The 21,323-nt window shown below is 35.3% G+C and overlaps 1 long non-coding RNA gene across 3 annotated transcripts; it reads left to right on the forward strand.

Moving 5' to 3' along the window:
* Nucleotides 1-766: 766 nt before the first annotated feature.
* Nucleotides 767-1,542, forward strand: LOC129944457 (uncharacterized). 3 transcript variants are annotated; one of them, XR_008781446.1, is made up of 5 exons: nucleotides 767-879; nucleotides 931-986; nucleotides 1,039-1,130; nucleotides 1,191-1,364; nucleotides 1,419-1,519. It is a non-coding gene; the product is annotated as an uncharacterized LOC129944457 (long non-coding RNA). The 3 variants fall into 3 exon arrangements; XR_008781445.1 differs by having other exon boundaries at nucleotides 775-879; nucleotides 1,057-1,130; XR_008781447.1 differs by having other exon boundaries at nucleotides 776-879; nucleotides 1,057-1,130; nucleotides 1,191-1,360; nucleotides 1,419-1,542.
* Nucleotides 1,543-21,323: the final 19,781 nt, after the last annotated feature.

Here is a 21,323-nt window from a genome sequence, read left to right on the forward strand (position 1 = left end):
TTACACATATGTGGGATTAGTTTGTCCAGTAGACTAACGAACCAACGACATATGTACAGGACAGACAATTGAACAACACACATACTAATGCACCAGCGTCTTTCTCCATCCTTTTATGTATTTTAAAATTCCCTTAAGGAGAAGAGTAGTATTTAAATCAGTTTCATTCGAGTCACCGCGATATACAGAACCAGAAGTCACATCGTCCAAAAAATATATAATCAATTTTGTATACAATTTTATTTTAATACTTAATGCTAATAAAAACCCTACACATATATATCTACGTATATTTTTTTGCTTTCTGTGTTATTGTTCAATTAAAGAAAAATCAAATTTAATTGTAAACCTTATTCCTCTTTTCAAAATTTCATGTTAGAAGATACAGAAATACTTCAAAGCCAATCAATGGCACTAAATCAAATAGTAAATCAATACCATTCAGATTTAGAATCACGTTCGTTACCAAAACAAAACATGGCACTAACATTGTCCTTGACAATTGACCCTTTAAAATACTTGTCAAATTTGCCTGAATTCGAAGGAGAATACCAGGGGCCGAATTACCGCATCAGTCATCGAGTGAGTAAATTCCATCAGTTACCGAACGAACGAGTGACTACATCATAGAGGAAATATATTATCTAGAGTCCCGACCGGTACCCGTCCTACCTGAAACACCCTCAAATTTTATTCGAGGTGAACTCTCTCAAATTCGAGGTAAACTCTCTCAAATTCTCTATCGGTGAATACATGTGAGTGGAGAAAAAAAAGCAAAATGGGGAATTGGGCTAAAAAGAAACTTATGGAATTTTTGTGACCTGTCAAAAAATGACAATCAATTTTGCAAAACAAAACAATGGGTTTCGGATTTTAAGAGTAAGTTTTTGTTAATTGCTTTGATTTTTAATATAATTTGATATTTTTCAGACCAAAATTCTTTATAATGAAGGGGGTATATACAAGTTCACTTCATTGATTAAAAAGTAAGTCAAATTGCAGTGAAGGAGATGCAACAATAATCGATTTATTTTATAGTCTGTCTTTTCATTTTAGATAGTGACATAATGCAGGAAGCAATTTCCCTTAAGTAATCTGGAACGCAAACCAAACAAGGCGCTGATTTGCAGGTAAGTTTTTTGTATATTATATTTCTCTTAACAAAATAATTTCAATGTTTTTAACTACAGATACTGCCCATTGTTTCTGGATGTACTTCTCAACTGCAATAGCTGCCGCAGGCGTTGACGGCGGAGGTGTCACCATCAAAACCATTAGAAACAGCACCATCAAGTCAATGATGCAAGTGGAAGTTTTGCCATGTAATAGTCGACCGCTGACGCCCTTCTCCATCAATTGTGTAAGTACGTATTGAAACATTCATATCATAGTCAACTAGCTTAATCTTCATCTTCTAGGTGTAAAGAGTACTACCAGTCTGCAGTTCTGCAAGAGACGCAAACAAAACAAGAATACAATCGCATGAAGACTCCAAAAAATTTCCAACCTTGACTGTAAGTGAGTTCAAATTTTAAATCTACAACGAATCCATTCATTCAATAAACAATAAAGAGATCCTGAAAGAATCCTCTATCAGCTAGAGCCAAGTTACGTTGGGAAATACATCTTCGGATATGATGAAGGCACTTTTTAGATCGATGAAATAGTTGACTCTGGATCATTTTGTATGAAATTATTTATATAACATAGATAAAACAGTTAATTAGGAGTACTATTAACAACTTTGTTTTTATTAATTTTCACTTTTGTTTTGATTTATTTAAAATTTAAATCGCAGAAATTGTATTTTGTTTTCTTTTTAATTTTCGTTGTCAAAATACTTACCTCGCTGTTGACCTGTCAAAACTGGGTACAACTCAAATTGGGCCACGTTCGCATTGCAGTTCTGGGGTGTGCCTATACTTTCGGCATGATTTATTCTGTTTTTAGCTAAACTTTTCATAAAAATCATAGAATTTGTTTGCCAAAAGCAGTTAAATATTATTTTTAGCACTGTTTTCACTAAAAAGAAGTTGCAAAATTAATTTTTCTTAAAATATTGCATTAATTTTTCAATTTTTGAATTCAACGGATCTCTTTTTTGAACGGCTGAGTTCACCACATAGTTTTTTTCCCCGCGGTTAAGCAATGTGGGCACAAATTCCATAACAACTATATTCAAAATGGCTTGGTCCCATAAGAAATGCACGGGACAACTAACACATGCTTATCCTTATGGACAATATCCTCGCAATTTAGCTTGTAGGCCGAAAGAGAGCAAACCCATTAAGTCGGGACTTTAGATAATATATTTCCTCTATGGACTACATTGGGATGATGGCTTACGTAGTGGGACGTAACGTTTAGTTTTTTATAATTGTAGTAGTTATAATCAGCTACATCGACTCTTCTTTAATTTTCATCGAGTCTCTATAGTTTTGACAGATGACATCTGTGTTTATGCGAATAGTGAATTGGTTAACAAAAAAAAAAGAAAAAGTTCAATTTATTATTATGGATATTTTGTTCCTGTCTAGTGATTCTGAAGGTGAGAATAAAAAAACAATTTGCAAATTATGTTTAACGAAACGTAAATATTTCAGACGATGAAAAGTACGAAGCAGTAGAGCGCAGGCGCTTACGAGACAAAAGTGATCCATTGTCTCTGCTTAATTCTATGTGGAAACAAATAAATTTGTATGTCAATAGATAATGCAACAATTTTTTTAAAAAGATTTATCAAAAGGTTTAGGCCCGTTTTTGTGCTATCCCAGATAGAACTTAAAGGGCATATGTCAACGGCAGTTCCAGCTACATTGCAATTAGCTGCTGCCCTATCTCTCTTGGCAAGTGGAGGCTATCAACACTCAGTTGGTAAGTACCTACATTTGTTTGCCAATTTTTTAAATTATCTTACTAACAGGCAATGACTATCTTGTTGGAGTGGGCCAATCTACATTATCCAAGATATTAAAACATGTAGTAAACGAAATGGAGTCAAAACTTTGTCCAACCCACATAACATTTTCCAAAGAAAATTGGAGCAGGTGCAAGCAGTGGTTCTACAGCAAATACAAAATTCCAGGAGGTAAATTTATTCAAGTCTGTTTATTTTTAAATTCAATTTTTGTTTGCACTTATAGGCTGTGTTGATGGCACACACTTTGGCTTACAAAAACCAAGCCAAAATGAACATATGTTATCCAAATTTCTTGGATCTTATAGGTAAGATTCACCCTATTTTAATCAAGTATGACGAATTAAGAAAGAGTATTTTCTCTTATAAGATCAAATTAAAATTGAAAGGTAAAGCTAGAGAAGTCGTCGAAATAAATAACCATGTAACGACATCAAACAAATTTTAATCAACAATTTCGGTGATAGACAAACATTGGAAGAACTGTTCGACAAACTCAGAAGAGCCACATTCAGAAATAATAGTATAGAGTTTTTTAACCATATTAAATCAATATTAAGAAGACTTAATAAAAAAACAAAGCAAGTTTTCACAGCAAATGCTGAAATTTTGGAAAATAACATTAGCCAAAAAATGCGCTTATTACTATATTGTAGAAACCCTAAGGCCATAGAAGAAGATGTTAATATTTTGCATGAGACAGGTTATTCTTATTATAATGTAAGCAACAACAAAGATTCTAGAAACGATATTAATTATAACTAAAGAAGGAAACAAAGTCGAAAAATCAAGTTAATAACCCAAGAAATCAAATATGTAATTTCCAAAATCCAATATACACTTTTAACCACACTAATCCCGATATTCAAGTAACATAAATCAGAGTAATCCAAATTTTCCACATACATATTTCAATAACAATTATCAGAGCAATTACGCAAGCCACACTTCTAACCCAAATAATTATAACCCTTATCCAAATTCTAGATACCAGAATATTAACCAGAATCAACAACAGTCGTTGCATTCAAATAACAAAGTAGAACCAATGGATGTGAACCAACAATGTGCAATTTTCGGGAAAATGCCCCAACAAACTCTGCTACATAATAATTAAAGAAAAAAAATTCTGAATTGATACAGGTGCTTTAAACTCGATAGTTAATCCTGAAACATTTAAAAACCAATCATTCGTCAAATTAGATAAACCAATAGCCTTAAGATCACTTTATAAAGAAACTTTAATGTAGACTTCTTCCCCGACAACATAACATAAAAAAAGCACTGAGAGTTCATACATTGCTCAAAAGTAAAAAAAAGTAAAAATATTCAGCATTCAGCATTTAAAACATAATTAAACTGGCACATAGGAATTCATAACATTATACTTTGCTTGCTTAATTTCCTAAAGTTGTTTTTTAAATTTTAATTTGGTTTTTGAGTTCTCAAAAAACACTCAAGGGCTGTCAATTGTCTCTTTGACATTCAAACCTGAAAAACATGAATTTTGTACTCTGTGCTGTAGTAGTTTAAATTGAAATTTGTACGGATTCACCGCTTGCACAGTCGACAACATCAAATGTTTCCATTTCTATTTCTATTATTGTTGAATTAAATTTGTTTATTCGATTTATTTGTTCTTATATAGTAAGTAATTACCTGCAACACTAAAATCCACAACAAAACAAATGCTTTAAACTTGTATCACTTTGACAATTTATTCTTTACCTCAACTCACCACAGCAAAAAACCTAGTTCTACTTCAGGGCGAGTTCAGGTCTCATAAAACAGAATTTCATTGTCAGGGTGACTTCAGGGCTCAACGAACCAATCTATTCACTGACGCGCCAAAATTCCAAATACAAACAAATTAGAGATATACACACATCGGTGTTGCTGCACTTTTTGTCCACAGAAATTCGTAAAAAAAAACCAGTGCATTTTTAATATCTCATAATTAGATAATTTTATAATTATTATTTTAAAAATTAATTCAGAAAATATAAAATGGAAGAAAACAATACCCAGCAATCTTAACGCAAGTGTTACACATAGTGTAGGCCACCCCTAAGATCATCCATAATATAGCCATAGTGTAAAAATTATTAACGAACTCTTAGAAAATAAAATTATAGAACATTCAAACTCTGAATTTGCTAGCCCAGCTTTACTAGTTAAAAAGAAAAATGATTCTTGGCGACTCTGTATTGACTATCGCCGACTTAATGATATAACGGTACGTGAGAATTTTTGTATGCCTAATATGGAAGAGCAAATCAACTTAATGGCTGGTGGCCGCATCTTTATTGTTCTCGACCTGATGCATGGGTACTACCAAATTCCGATAGATGATAGTTCGAAATATTTAACATACTTCGTTACACCAAATGGTCATTACGAATTTAATCGTGTTCCGTTTGGGCTATCAAATTCACCATCGGTTTTTATGAGACTTATGAACCTCGTCATACAAAAACTCTCATCCAAGAACATATTAATATGTATGGACGGCATTGTCTTATTCGCAAAAGATGTAGATACAATTTTTGAAATGTTAGAGAGGCTTTTTATAGTCCTAAGAGAAGTGAAAGTGACATTAAATATTAAAAAATGTGTTTTCTTAGCTGATAGAATAACTTATTTAGGACATGAGATAAGTGAAGGGGGCATAGAACCGGGAAGTGTTAAAATAAAAGCTATATAAAAATTTCCTTTGCCTAGTGATACGCGACAAGTAAAACAGTTTCTAAGTCTGACTAGCTATATCCGTCGTTTTGTGTTTAATTACGCAAAAATAGCTTCACCCCTTAAAGCTCTACTAAAACAGGGTACTCCCTTCAAGTGGTCTGAAGAGATGGGAAACTCATTTGAAACCCTGAAAAGCAAATTGTGTGAATCTCCTATCCTTGTCATTTACGATCCCAAAAAAGAACATGAACTTCACATAGACGCGAGTAGTATTGGCCTCGCTGGTGTTTTAATTCAATTAAATGAATCAAATGAACGTAAAGCAGTATCTTACTTTAGTCGAGCGACGACCAAGGACAAGCAGAAATATCATAGCTACGAACTTGAGGCTCTTGCTGTTGTCGAGAGCTTAGAACGATTTCGGTACTACTTATTGGGGAAATATTTTACCATCTTCACGGATTGTAACTCTCTCAAGATGACCCAATCGAAAATATAAATAAAACGAATCGCCAGGTGGTGGTTGAAAATTCAAGAATTTGATTTCAAACTGGAGTATCGAACAGCCCAACAAATGCAACACGCAGACGCGTTAAGCAGAAATCCATCCGAAAATGCTATAGCCATGGAGGAGGTAGGTTTGGATATTACGATTATTCAAGCTCTATTTAGCTTTATTTGAGCACAAACTAATGGAGTGGCGTAAGACAAACAACTTAATTTCAAAATCAATCGAAATTGATGAAACACCCGACTGTTCCAAAGCACCGGCTTCAGAGCCAACACTATCATCGCCAAGCAGTTCTCGTTATTGCAATTCCCCCGAGCCGTTCGAAATCTCAGCCACATTGCCAAATATATTGCACAACAATAAAAAAAAAACATCAACATTGATCCAATATTATGATGAAAATAAAAAACTTTTGGAAGAGCATCGGCAAGCATTGATAAATGCTATTTGCAATTAGTTTTTGGAAAACGAATTGTGTTTATCACTAAAATGCAGCTACAGACTTGAAAACGAGATTACAGAATTGGAAAAAGGGGAAAAATATACACAAAATTCTGCAACGCAAGAATACCTTGAGGGCGATTCAAAAGAGATCCAGTACACCCGAAGTTGTCATTCCAAAAGCAAGAAACATATTATCTATGCAAAACATAGACTTTTGTAAGTATTATGTACATTTAAATTTATTTCTCGCACAAGTTATAAACACTCAACTGTACCTCAAGCAGGAAATAAGAGGAAATAATAATAATAATAAAATAATAAAGATATAATAACAAAACAAGATAACAATAAAAATAGAACATAACAGATATTTTATGACCAACCAAATAACAAAATAAGATAAAGATACAAAAAGTAATTAACCAACACAAACATAAAGGAAACAAAACGATATAAATAGATGCAACACGGAAGGAGTTTCCAGTAGTTACAGAGTAGTACGTAAGAACTATGCATGTAAAACTATTTAAATATTCCATCTTGTTGAATAGAAAATAAAGTTAATATCTAAAAATATATTTTTTTGAATTAACCTGTAACCGGATTACACTTTTTTGTGTTTTTCTCGTTTAGATGCGTGAAAGATTTAAAATTTAAAATGAATTTAAATGTCGACGACGATACAATGTCAACATTTATGTTTATTTTGATTGTTCCCGACGAACTAAGCTGTCAGAATGACAGGAGGGGAGTTTCAGAATTATGGGAAATTTAGAGTTATACGAGATGCAAGCTTTTTGGGATATTTTTTTTTGGGAAGCGTTCGCAGAGTATAGTCTGAGAGCGGGAGAAAAAGATTTTCATTAGCGCGAGAGAATGAGAATCGAATATTCGATTCCGATATCTCACGATCAAACGGTTCGAATGAGTTTGCTGAATCTTCTCGGGTTTCAATGTACTAAATGGATAGGTTGAGGAAGAGGTTCGAAAGGAAAGTCTTTCTTTTCAAGAAAAACCTTCAAAGCCACAACAAGGGCATTTGATACCTGCAGCAAGACCGGTGGAAATCTTAAATTTAAAAGTCATTTCAAGTGATTTGAACATTCAATTTTTTTATATATTTGAGTGAATTAATTATTTCATCGTACATTTACGAAGAACGAGGAAATTGTGGAATCCCAGGATAAATCCAGGTATTTTGTCCTTTATTTTATTAAAATTCAGTTTTTCTGTGATAAATTGGCATATGTCTATGCATATATATATATATACGTAGAGGACGTTCAGGACAAAAAGTCGTTAATATATGTACATATATATATGCATCTTATGCACTTAAACTATAATTTGAGGCAAATAAATGATTTAAGTTAATTTAATCCAGGAATTATCCAAGTCGCCTAAAAGTATACCCCAGCGAACAAGGAAAATCAAAGTGCTCATTTCAACATCAATTTATAGAGGCACCGTGGTCGTGATCGTCAAGGCGACGACGCGTCGCACAGTGGGGAAACAGCGGAAAAAACTATGTTTCTCAAATTAGGATTTTAAAAAATTCAAAAACATTTTCGCAAAGCAAAAAGGATGGAGAATCCGAAAATAGATTTAAAAAAAAATAATTGTAGCGGATATTTCCGATTAAAGTTGAAAAACAAGGAAATTTGGCAAAAATAAGAGTAGTTTTGAATTGCTTATTTTCTGAAAGTTTTGTACCTTTTAAAATGTTTTTTTTTTTTGTAAATATGTTTGAAATAGAACAGGCAAATAAAATCAGAGGTTTTTTTTGAAATTTGAAATTGGATAGAATTTTTTTTTACGAAAAACTGTTTTTTTAAGGTTTTTTAAATTCAAATAATGTTTTGACTGTTAGCGCTGTTTAGCGATGTAAGCAAATTTATTGCGTTTGAAAGTCTTGGGTCTCAGCTATTTTTTCCAAAAAAAAATCACACCCGAAGACGTCCGAATTCGGATTTTATAGCCATTTGAATATAAAAAGTCAGCTTAAAATAATGAGAGTTTCGCTGGTAGATAAAAAGAGTGCGTTTGATGATACAACGGTTTTTAAATATTTTTTGGAACGTTGAATCAGAATTCGAATTCTGATTCGAAACTTCTTTTCACTACCTACCCCAGACAAAAAAAATGTTCCAATTTTATGGTAAATGTGAAGGAATTTTAAACTTTTTTTTTGACAGGTGGAGAGCAAAGTGGGTTCGAGTCCCAGATAAGTAGGCAGTGTTGTATACATACATTATATATGAACATACATATGTACATACATACATAAGTACAAAGATTGACCTTGAATTTACATCATTACTAATGTCAAAGTCAAGGTTTTGTCTGTTTACTTAACAGTTGTAGAAAAAAATTAACCGTTTATTTGAAAACAAAGAAAAACTTTAAAATTTGTACATTAAAATTATTTGTTACAATCGAATAAAGTTGCTTTGCCAAGATGGCTGTTTTGTTTTCAATCTCTCGACCTGTCTTAGTTGACTTGATATTGAAAAAAGAAGAATCTTTTGAACAGTTTTTAAAAACAAGGTATACAAATTTAACAAAAATAGAAACGGACTTAATTTTAAAAAAATATAAACAAAATTTTTTGTCGAAATTTAATACGCGGTATCGTGAATCTATTTTCAATAAAAGTGTTTTCTTTAAAAAAAAAAACAGGGATTGGATAGAAGGTAAGTTTGATGTTAAGAACTCTACCGATATTTCTATTGAGGAACCCCGTGTTAATTTTGGTGGAAGACCAATGAAAGACTTCGAAGAATGCTGCCATCGGAGCAAAAGAAGCAAGATAAGAAAACTTCAAGACAATGTGCCTCAAGCATTATCATCATCACCGTCAACGTCATCTTTTGACCCAGATGCTGCTCTAGCCTTAACTGTCCAGGCAAAACTAACTAAAGAACAGTATGAAGTAATCCGGAAAGCATGTAAAGAAATTGGGCACGATATCTACCCTTCGTACAAGAAGGTTACAGAAGCGAAAAAAAAATGCTACCCAAATAACTCCACAGCAAATGAAACATCTGCCTGTGTCCCACTGCAAGATCTTTTAGATCGCACCTGCAGTAGAATTTTAAAAACTTTGGATGAAAAATTAACCGTCAATCGACACCGACATCTTGTTCTCCAGACCAAATGGGGATGTGATGAAGCAAGTGGGCAAAGCAGATATATGCAAAATTATGGAGTTTCAGAGGAAGGTGTTTCTGATGAACACATATTTTTGACATCCCTTGTGCCTCTTAAGCTCGTCGAAGAAGAAAAGGAAGACATTTTATGGAAAAATCCGCGACCATCTTCAACCCGTTACTGCCGCGCGATTAGATTTTCATTTTCAAACGAGACTCCTGAAGAAGTCAGGAAGGAAAGAGATCGTGTTGAGAATGAAATTAAAAATCTTCGAGCCACAGAAATAGAGCATAATGGTTTTCGAACTAAAATAACACACGTATTATATTTTACAATGATAGACGGAAAAACTGTGCAAATTGTTACAAATACTTCTGCAAGTACCAATTGTACAATTTGTGGTGTCAGGCCATCGGAAATGAACAACATTTCAAGTTTGCAGTTGAAGCCGACAAATAATGATTCACTAAAGTTTGGAATGTCGACCTTGCATGCAAGAATACGCTTCATGGAGTATATCCTGCACCTTTCCTATAATCTTCCGTTTAAAGCTTGGAGAATAACCCCACAAACTGCAGAATTAAAAAAAAAATACAAAAACTCGTATACAGAACGAGTTTCGGCAAAAAATGGGACTGCTTGTTGATGTTGTTAAACAAGGGTGTGGAACAACAAACTCCGGTAATACTTCAAGACGTTTTTTTGATAACCCATCTCTCACATCTGAAATTACCAAAATTGATGAAAATTTAATAAGGCGTTTGGCGACTATTTTGGAGGTTATTTGTTGTAATCACTATATCGATGCAGGAAAGTTTCAAGAATACTCTATTGAAACTGCGAATATTGCTGTTAAGTTATATCCTTGGTATTACTTACCAGCAAGTGTTCATAAGATTCTTTTACACGGAAAGGAAATTATAGAATCTTTTGAACTTCTCATTGGTACCTTGTCAGAGGAGGCCCAAGAGAGCCGAAATAAGGATTACAGATATTTTCGATCCAACAATAGCAGGAAAATTTCAAGGACGGCTACAAACGAAGATATCCTGCATATGTTCCTTATATCGTCAGATCCCTATATTTCATTTTTAAGGCCTGAGCCGAAGTCCAAAAATTATTTGATGAGTGAGGAAGCTAAACACTTATTAATATAATTATGAAAAAAAAACTCTAAATTCTTTGAGAAAGATTTCTTCAAAAATGGCCCTTTTGAGGGCCCCAAATATTAAATAAAAGATATATAAACAAGATTTCAATTCAATGAAAAAAAACACAAAATACTTTTTCCAAAAAAAAGTATGTTTTTAAAATAAATTAAAATAATCTTTATATTTTTTTCAATGTTGGATTTTAGAAAAAACATGTTTTGGTCAAAAGCCATTTCCTCTTCTTGTGGGCGTGGAAGTGGGCGGTTATTTTTAGAGTTGATTCTACTTGCTTTAATCAATCTTCTCTGAAAATTTCATGAAAATCAATTCAGTGGTTCAGATTTTATGGAGTTTTTTCCGGTTCCCCATACAAGGTGCCCCACTGTGCGACGTATCTAAGGGTCCCTGGTTCGAATCACATCGAAGACTTAATCTTTTTTTGTTTTAACTTTTTTAAATTTTTAATTTTTTTTAACTTTAACTCTAAACATTTGATTCGTTTTGTTTGCTTTTAAGTAATCTTTTGTGAAACGAGATTTGCTAGTGCGACTAAAGAAAAGAATTTTAGATTTAATAACTTTTATTTATAACCTATCTAGTTTAGTCAAAAAGAAATAACTCGCGAAATTATTAAGTGAAATTACAAACGAAAATTTAAGTAAATTGGTAAAGGCAACAAAAAAGAAAACATTACGAAGAAGCTGACTCCAAACCAAACTATTAGCAGCAGTGGCCACTTCTACGAATAGGGGTAAGTTTGTTTGAGTACAATTTACATAATTATATTACATTTTATTTATATTTTTGTGTATGAACTAAAAATTTCGCGACAGAAGTAATAAAGTGAATACCTACAAATATAAATACCTAGTAAAGGAATAGAAATATCATTACGTATAGTATTGAGTTCAATTTTCTTTTTTTTATCGCAAGATTGCCAACTCGTTAAAAATGATAATTAAATAATTTTCATACAAATCTTTTCATACATTCCTTTTTTTTAAATTTAAATATTAATTAATTTAAACTTAAGCCATAAAATTTAATCACCAAAATAGAATATTTTAAACCAAATGAATTACCTATGAATTTATTGTATTATTAAATATCATGAAATTCATATTTATAATGAATAATGAATAATTAAAATTGATTTTAATCATGGAAATCAATCAGTCGTTGAGAATTTATTGATGATAGTGAATAGCACAATGTGCCAGGACTAACTTTTGAATATTTAGGATGAGGGTGAGGAACAAGGGAGAGGACTTGGGATGATGGAAGGGTAAGAAGAAGCCCGACAAAGGGGTTGCTCTGGCGAGAGTAGCAACCAAGGTAGGGAGCGTAGATTAAATTTACTCGCGGGTCTATCAACATCCTGACGCAGGCTGGATAATTTTTTTTGTAACTCCATAAGGTTCAAGATCCCACGACCGAGCTAGTCAAAGGGAATACTTCCAGCCAACCGAACCAAATCAAAATAGGAGGTTACAAACCTTTTTTATTTTTCCGACGGATAAATATAATTCACATGTATGTGGGATTGGCCAAACCTCGACACATCACCCTACTCCAACAGACGAATAAGACAGAACCGACCACTTTACAAACGGACAGACATAACAAAAGAGAACGAGCGTCCCCTTTCATTTTCTTTTCCATACCCACATTGAATAGTTATTCAGTCTTACGTTGTCCTTGTGTTACGCATCATTTCCATTTATTTTTAATTATAATCATAAACTAAATACTTATCAATAAACTTTAAACAAAAAGTAACTTTGGCGTCGCCTATTTACTTAAGTTCGTAAAATTATCCCTAGACAAAACCCTACATGTATGTAGAACAAAAGTGTCACAACTCAAAAATCTTCTTTTTTCAATAGAGACGAAAAACCATTTTACGAGCATCTAAACAGGAAATTTATGAAATAATCAGTGTTTATAAAAGGAAATACACTTTTTCCAGTTTTTGAGTTATGACATTTTTCGTGATTTATTCATTAAAAAAATTATGTATTATTTTGAGTTCAGCCACTTTAGTTCGAAAATTTTTAGTTGTCAGTTTTAAAATAGGTACATTTCTTTCTCAATAATCACATCGTAGGTACATAGAGTTCAAAAGTGACATAATTAAAAAGCTTTAGTTTTTCACAAGGGGCGAAAACGATTTTTGGGGATAAGATAAATTTTAACTTTACAAAATCAAATAGACTATGAAACTCATTTGAAATATTATCTGCGTCAACTTATTTTTGGAAACCTTGAAAACTACGTTTTTTTCACAATGTTGACCTTAACGAGTCAGGAGAAAAATGCCATTTTTATAAATTAACTTTATTTTTATTTAAATTGTAAATTTTAAATTGTGGGTTGCCATTAGCACCATAAATCCGGCACGACTCATTGAATGCATTGTAAATCTCCTTTAATTACACAGCGTCAAGAAAAGGACGATTCAGTAGGTTTTCCTTGCTTTGATCCAGATCACTCTAGAGTCGATATTAATAAATGGTGTTCAGACATCAAAACAAGATCGGCACGGGACAAAATGTCCGACTTCGATATCATACCTAGGGTAAGATCAGCTTTAATGGGTAGGGCTAGGGTCTGGTATGACAAGCATAAGTATCAAATCTATACGTGGCCAGATCTATCCGCATCATTGGTTAACACATTCTCGAGCGCATCAAACATTATTGAGCTGCTGAGAAGCGTTGCGAACGTAGAGTGAAACGTTCCCCTCTTACTCCGATTTTATCATGGAGAAGTTAGCACAAATTAACAGGTTCAATATTGATTTGTCTGAAGACACAATCGTAAGAATAGTAATAGGTTGTATTTCTGATATAAGTTTGCTTAATTCTCTGACCTTTGTCATGCCAAAGACAAAACAAGACCTTACGGAAAACCTTTCGTCTATCCGTGAGCATCCACGCAGAAAATTTAAAGAACGCCAATTATTAAAAAGAACGGAACCAAGTCCAATTGCTAGTAAACGCCCTCGTCTCGAAAATGATAGACGCTGTTTTGGTTGTGGTTTGGCAGGTCATTTGCGTGCAAATTGCCAAAAATAACAACTTCAAGTAGTGGTTTAGTGTTGCCAAAGGAACCAGTGACAAACAAAATTATAGAGAGTTGCTCATATTGTAAAAAGAAGGGGCATACTGAAGACAATTGCTGGACCAAACAGCGTTTATCACAGCGTAAAAATGTGAGTATTGTTGGATATAAGGAAATACCCAAAAGTACTACAGGAGTATCAATCGAAGGGAATCGATATAACTGCCTCTTAGACACGGGTTCCGACTGTTCCCTTATAAGGGCAGATTTGGTAGACAAGTTGCCCTTTGAAAGAGTAAAAGAACCTATAACAGTTAGGGGAATTGCCAAAGACTCAATTTTAATTAATTACAAAATCAATGTCAGAGCCTGCTTTGAACCTGTCAATGTCGAGCTATCGCTCTATATAATTCACCCCATGTATCTACAGTGGGAGATACTGGGTAGGCGTGATGTGCTTGAAGATGCCACGTTAGAAATACGGATGGACAAAGATTGGACGAAAATACAAAGAAAAATGACGAACTGCCTAATAGCCAACACTGATATCGAAAAAGTTGAGCAGAAAAAATCATCTGAAGAGCAGTTAGAGTTGTTACTAGATAAGAAATCCGTTTGTCAAAGGACGCTGTTGTCAACCACCGACCTTATCGTATGGCTCTACCAGAGAGAAACGTGGTGAAGGAAATAGTGGGGGAATTAACAAAGAAAAACATAATTCGTGAGAGTAAAAAATTCGTTGCCAGAATTGATGACTAACTTGACCAATTATCAGGAAATAGATTTTTCACATCCTTGGACATGGCTTCTGGATTCCACCAAATTTCAATAGCAGAAAATTCAGTCGAGAAAACAGCGTTCGTCACCCCTGAGGGCAATTTGACTACTTGAGAATGCCGTTTGGGCTGGCAAATGCCCCGGCAGTTTTTCAACGTGCTATAAATAGAGCTTTGGGGGTCTAAACGATAAAATATGGAATTTTTTCATTGATTTAATGCACAAATTCATTTATTTTATGTACCTGTAAACTGTTAGCAGCATGGACAGTATCTCCCAGTATTTATCAATGGAAGTGCTCAAGGATCAAGTGCCGAAACTATTTTTGACTCAATGATTTGGATATCAAACACTCAAGAATCCGAAGAAATCTGCAGTCTGATAGATGAGTCCAGGGGCAAGATTTACATTGATGACTACACTGTGAGGGATCCCCTTCTCCCCAAGGGACGCATTTGGTCACATCATCTGACTGCCCAATCATTCAACGGATCATGTCGAATGATATTTTGTGGGAACCTAGGTGTACGATTTTCAACGGGAGAATGGTCAGAATTACAAGAAATCTCAGGACTAGAAGGTCAACTCAGTACTCGTCTATCAGAACTTCCAATCTGCAGTAGGGATGTTGAGATTGGGATGAGTACTATAGCGTCACCAATAGATTCACAAGTAGAAGAGTTGAAGGCTCAAATTAGATTCATTCAATGTAAAAATATTCTGATTAAGTGGGAAACTCTCGGGCCACACCCCAGGAGTAGGATTAGTATTCAAAATTCGAATCAAAGTATCATAGCTTTGAGTTGGAAACTCTTGCAATTATTTACTCACTAAGACGCTTCCATGTGTACTTGGAAGGAGTCCCATTTAAAATAATTACTGATTGCAATTCACTCACAATGACCCTGAATAAGAGACAAGAATATTTATTTGGAAGACAAGTTTTGCAATGAGGGAGATCGTGATCTAGAAAAATTTAGAAAAGAGGCTTCAAACGCTATTGAAAAATCGCAAGATTATAGTTTAAAGTATTTCTTAAGTCACAGTCGACCGGCAAAGCAGTACTCAGTTGGTGATTTTGTCGTTATTAAGCATGTTGATACTTCACCCGGTACAAATATTAAATTCATACAAAAATATCGGTACGTCTTCAGAGATATCGAAAATTGTCAGCTGAGTCAGTTACCACATAATGGAGTAGTTGAAGCTATTCGAATTCGACGTTGGCTAACACCGAAAGAATGGTCGAATCTTGGGGTCACTAACCACATGCCACCCGAAGTAAATAAAAGCTCAGAGGAGCTTTTAAAATAGATGAATTGTTTGATTGAGGTCAATCATGAATGTCAGATTGACCGAACTGTAATAGTTTTTTTTTGCTGTTATATTTATATTGTTATATTTAATGTAAATGGTTTCTTTCCTGAGTTCCAAGCGCCACCTCTCGGCCTTCTCACAAAAGATGATAATCTGGCAATGTCTGGCAATGCCGGACAAGAAACAGAGGAAAAACACGTGGAAGGCAGGAAATGAAGCCATCTTGTAATTTTTGGAGATTAATGAAGTTTGGATACGAAGAAGAAAAAGACTGATTCTGTGACTAAAGATATAAGTTAAAAAAGAAAAATTGAAAAATAAAGTTTTATTACAATATCAAACTTTTATTTAACCGAACGTGCACACATTTTAACAAAAACTATTTTTTTCTCTTTAAAGAACTGTATGTTTATATTAACTTAACTTTTCGTTTATTAAAACAATGACAAAATTAAATAGAAAACCTACATATTATGCAACGTCTTTCACTATTTTTTGTTTAATTTTGTATATTATGTTTTTAGACACTACGAAAAAAGATAAAAATGTTCAGGCCAGAAAACTTAATCCATTGTCTTCATGCCGAAACGCTCTACCAAAATAATTCTTCAAAATTAACATTTATTATTTAATAATTACTGGGTTATAATAACAGAGTACTCTTCATCAATTCCTTGATTACTTTGAATGAAAAATCTTCATCAAGAACGGAACAAATTGGAGCAAAACAGAAAAACCGAAAACTGACTTGTGAGTACATTAATGAACTTTCGTTTTATTGTTTTGTTTTCATTTCCGTTGAGCTAACAAAGTACTCACTTCTTTTTCAGTCTGTCAAAACTGGGCAAATAAAAATGTTCAAACTATGAAACAAAATTAATAATACAACATACATTTAAAACATTCTCATTGCCATCGCAAAATAAAGATAAGCTGGAAGAAGCTACAAAGAAATCTAAAAAATTATTACCTCTTTTAAATCGAAGAAATGTTCCAAATCAAAATGAAGTCTGTTTAGAAGACAAATTATTTACATATGTGGTAATCAAAATTAAAATAATAATTTATATATTATAACTTAGTTTAAGAAAAACTCAGTATTCTACATTGGTGACCCCGAGTAAAAACACTATTACATACACGGTATTCTCCCGATCAACGGTAAGGTTCCTAACATTTCACATAAAAACACATTTGAGAAGGTATTCCCCGGCCAACGGTAAGGTGCCACACCACACCTAACACCAAACACTATGCCCGACGAAAAAAAAGAGGTTGCAGAAGAAGTTATCGCCAAAATCTCGATAAAAGTGCCACCATTCTGGAAACGAAGCCCTGACCTGTGGTTCCTCCAGCTTGAGGCACAGTTCCACACCAGTGGAATCACTTCTGATGTCACAAGGTATTACACCTTGGTTGGAAACCTCGAAGCAGATATCCTAACCGAAGTGCGGGATGTGGTTACCAGCCCCCCTGCCACAGAAAAGTACAAGTCTCTGAAGTCTCGTCTTCTGTCAGCATTCCAAGAATCCGGACAGAAAAGACTTCAGACCCTAATCAGCGGCATTACTCTGGATGGAAGACGACCTAGTTGGACCTTTGCCATATTCAGATGGATACACATATGCCCTCACCTGCATCGATCGTTTCACCAGATGGCCTGAAGTCATTCCACTCACAGACATCACCGCAGAAACAGTTGCGACAGCTTTTCTTTCTCGATGGATTTCAAGGTTCGGAATCCCCAAAGAAATTGTGACGGACCAAGGAAGGCAATTTGAATCTTCTCTTTTCAATGAACTTGCAAAACTTCTGGGTATCAAGAGACACCGGTCATCGCCTTATCATCCACAGGCAAATGGCATGATAGAGCGATTCCACCGAACTTTGAAGACAGCTATCAAATGCCACGAAACACAAGATTGGGTAGCCAAACTCCCAATCGTTCTGCTTGGCCTAAGATCATCTTTACAAGAAGACTACAAAGCAACCTTAGCTGAACTTGTCTATGGTACCTCATTAAGACTTCCAGGCGATTTATTCACATCAGCTGATGCTACCTCCAGCCATGATTTCTTGAATAAAATCCGAGACACGATGCAAAATCTTCAACCAATCCTACCTGAACGCCATAGCTCTAACAAAACATTCATAGCCAAAAATCTTCAAAATTCAAGTCATGTTTTCCTTTGTAACGATGCAGTAAGGAAACCACTCCAGCAACCGTATGATGGTCCATACCTTGTTAAATCGAAGACGAGCAAATATTTCACACTTGAAATAAAAGGACATCAAAAATCTATCTCTATCGATCGTCTCAAACCAGCGTTTCTTTTAAACGAAGAAGAATAACAAACATAAGAAAGAAATACCACTCCAAATTTGTGCTCCAATCCACCTCAAATGACAGCTCAAACCACAAAATATGGTAGATGTGTCCATATACCCCATAGATTTGCATTTAAACCGAAGATTTGCCGATCGGTTTGGTATTAAATGTCTAGGAAGTTTCTGAGAACTCTCTAGAACGGAGGGCTGGCTCGAGTGGATAAACAGAGGAAAGGTGGGAGCGGGAGAGGATATGCTGACTATGAAGGACGCTATTAAGGGTGGGGAGTTATAATTAGTATTGGGTGAATTTTCATCGGACTTTGGAGGGGAGATGAAACCCAAGTGTTAAATATATCTTTTGGAAAGATCTACTAGATTAATGCGGAAACGGTGATAATAAATAATCACATTACCTCCAGACAAGGCAGACACCCACAGAGAAGAAACCAGAATGTTGGCGACGAAGACTTTCCTTCTGCCGACTATTGCTATGGTAGGGCTTTATCACTTACCAATTCACTACCAACGGCAGTACGACACACTAAGCCGTATTTGACAACCACCATTCCTACGCCCAGGCGTAGTGTACTGACCTACCTCACTAGACTGTTTTTTTCGGATATACCTGACAACGTCACGACTACCATGGAGTCAATAAATTTACAACCCACAGAAGCGGGATTTGAGTTTGTTGATTGGGGCGAACAAACCACCCCACCACTGCCCAAATTCGGGCCCCTTACAGTATGGGACGAGTATATGTGGTCTCCCATGACTAGTTTCTCTGCCATGTTCTCCCCACACGTAGTTACGTCTCAGACTTCACCTATTAACACTAACCCATTATTCCCCTTACAATCCCTTGCCTAACGGCACTGAATTCCATAACGGCATCCCACGCCATTTGTTTTTGCTTAACTTGCAAAACGTATCTATAATAGATACACCCACCTTTTCCTTGCACATTCATAGTTCATTTAAAAAATTAATAAAGTGATGATCATATTTCATTTGACTCAAATGAAATATGAATATTTTGTCAACAAGAAGTGCATTCCTTTCCCAATACAGAATTTAGCTTATAGATAAATTATAATTGTAAGATCAGTCTTAATTTTCCTCTTGACTTAAGAAGTGCAGCCTAGCTTTGGACAGCGGCTTCTTTCGTTCAAATAATTATAATATAATATAAGAATCAAAGAAATAAGTTAATAAAGAATAAAAATAAAAAGAAAAGAAAACGACAAAGTTTTTTTTTAATCAAAACGTTCAACCACAAACGTAATTACGTAGTAAGACGTGGACTGATCTACCCACGTTAGCACCTGGTACAAGGGTACAATAGTAACACAGATGGATGGTTCAGCCCCATTAGGTTTGTCACTAACAGACCTAACTAAAAAACCATTAGGGCTACTAAATGTGACGGTGATGGGCCCAGTACGTATGCCCTTCCAGTTTATATTGGAAGAATTAGCGATGTTTGCCTTAGTAGCACAACAAGGCATAACTGGTAATATAAATGTGCTGATAACTATCCAGAGTGGTATCAGGGGGGCGGTTTGGGCCGAAGTGAACCCATGTGGGTAACTGACCATAAAGCTCTGCAGTTGCCTAGAGCCGGGAACGACTTGACCGTTGAGGGGATTGAGCCCAATCCGGGACCCCCATACTATTTGGACCCCCATACTATTTGGACCATCTAATAGCTATGGCCAAAACTAGCCTTGATTATAAAGACGCGTCCTTGCTGGTGCACACGCTTACCAATAATAGATTTGTAATTTTGGGGGAATTACAAAAGTCAATACAGCCCACCCCCGAACTAGACTTGGCTAAGAGATGTGGGAAAACCTCAATAAGAAAAAGGCGAAGCCTTAAATGGCAAAAACCCAACCCTCCTCTTCTAGTATTGGAGAAAGTGATGGAGGAGGGCAATCGCCGAAACACCAAGTCACTAAAGACAAGACACCCCAGGACAATGAGTTGTCGGCATTTAGGAGGATTGCTGCAAAATTGGCAAATAATGCGGAATACCAAGCCAAGTTAATAGTTAGGCTCCCCCATTTATCACGCAAATTCATCATCACCGTAATCGATTTTGCATGGGGTATGGGTTGGGCAGAACAGAAGCAGTGTCCATAGCAGCTTTGAGCCACATAGAAAACTGGAGTGCATCGGATACATTGTCTATTCTACTGGATACAGACAAGAAGTGGAGTAAACAGGATGGGGTAACAGCGGATACCATAATAAAAGATTTGGGACTACCTGGCCATGTTGAAAGCAAGGCCAGAGGGGCTAATCGCTCAATGCACGCTTTAAACGGGAACATATTTCCCACTAGTGATGTAGACAACAGTCCAGCATTTAGTGGTATGATGACAACACCTGTATCAGCGTCCTTGGCCATACCCGGCCTGTTTGATAATGTGATGCTTTGCAACATAGCATCTGATAACCAACTGCAACGTGACCCAAAGGATTATAATGGGCTTATTTCTAGTGCCGTGACAGAGCAGGGGGTGGTCTCGAAGCAAAATAAGGTCCTCTTACCCAGCTCGGCACTACAATTAGTGATTGCACCAAAGGTGGGAGGAGCTTATGATCCAACTAAGAAAAAGTGGATAGATCTACAAATTAGGAGGACTTATATCGTATACAATTAGCTCAAATGCACCATTACTACGCTAACAAGTTGGAAGCCACTACATTTAGTTCACAAATAGTGGCACAGATGCAAATTCAGGGGTTTTACAAAGCTCGTGAGTCCGATACCACCCAAGCGGGATTTGCCTTAACTGACATGTTGGATGTGAACACTTTTGTGGCTAATACTAACTTATCACTAGAACGCCCACTCACTTGCCTTCTTCCACTGTATTCGGCCATAAAATATTCGATCCTCGAGAATATTCCTCCCTGTGCCTTTACCTTGGCATCGGACATGGCTAGGGCGGAAGGGCCCAAAAAA

This window comes from Eupeodes corollae, chromosome 2 (genome assembly GCF_945859685.1).
Source record: "Eupeodes corollae chromosome 2, idEupCoro1.1, whole genome shotgun sequence".
NCBI lineage: Eukaryota > Metazoa > Arthropoda > Insecta > Diptera > Syrphidae > Eupeodes > Eupeodes corollae.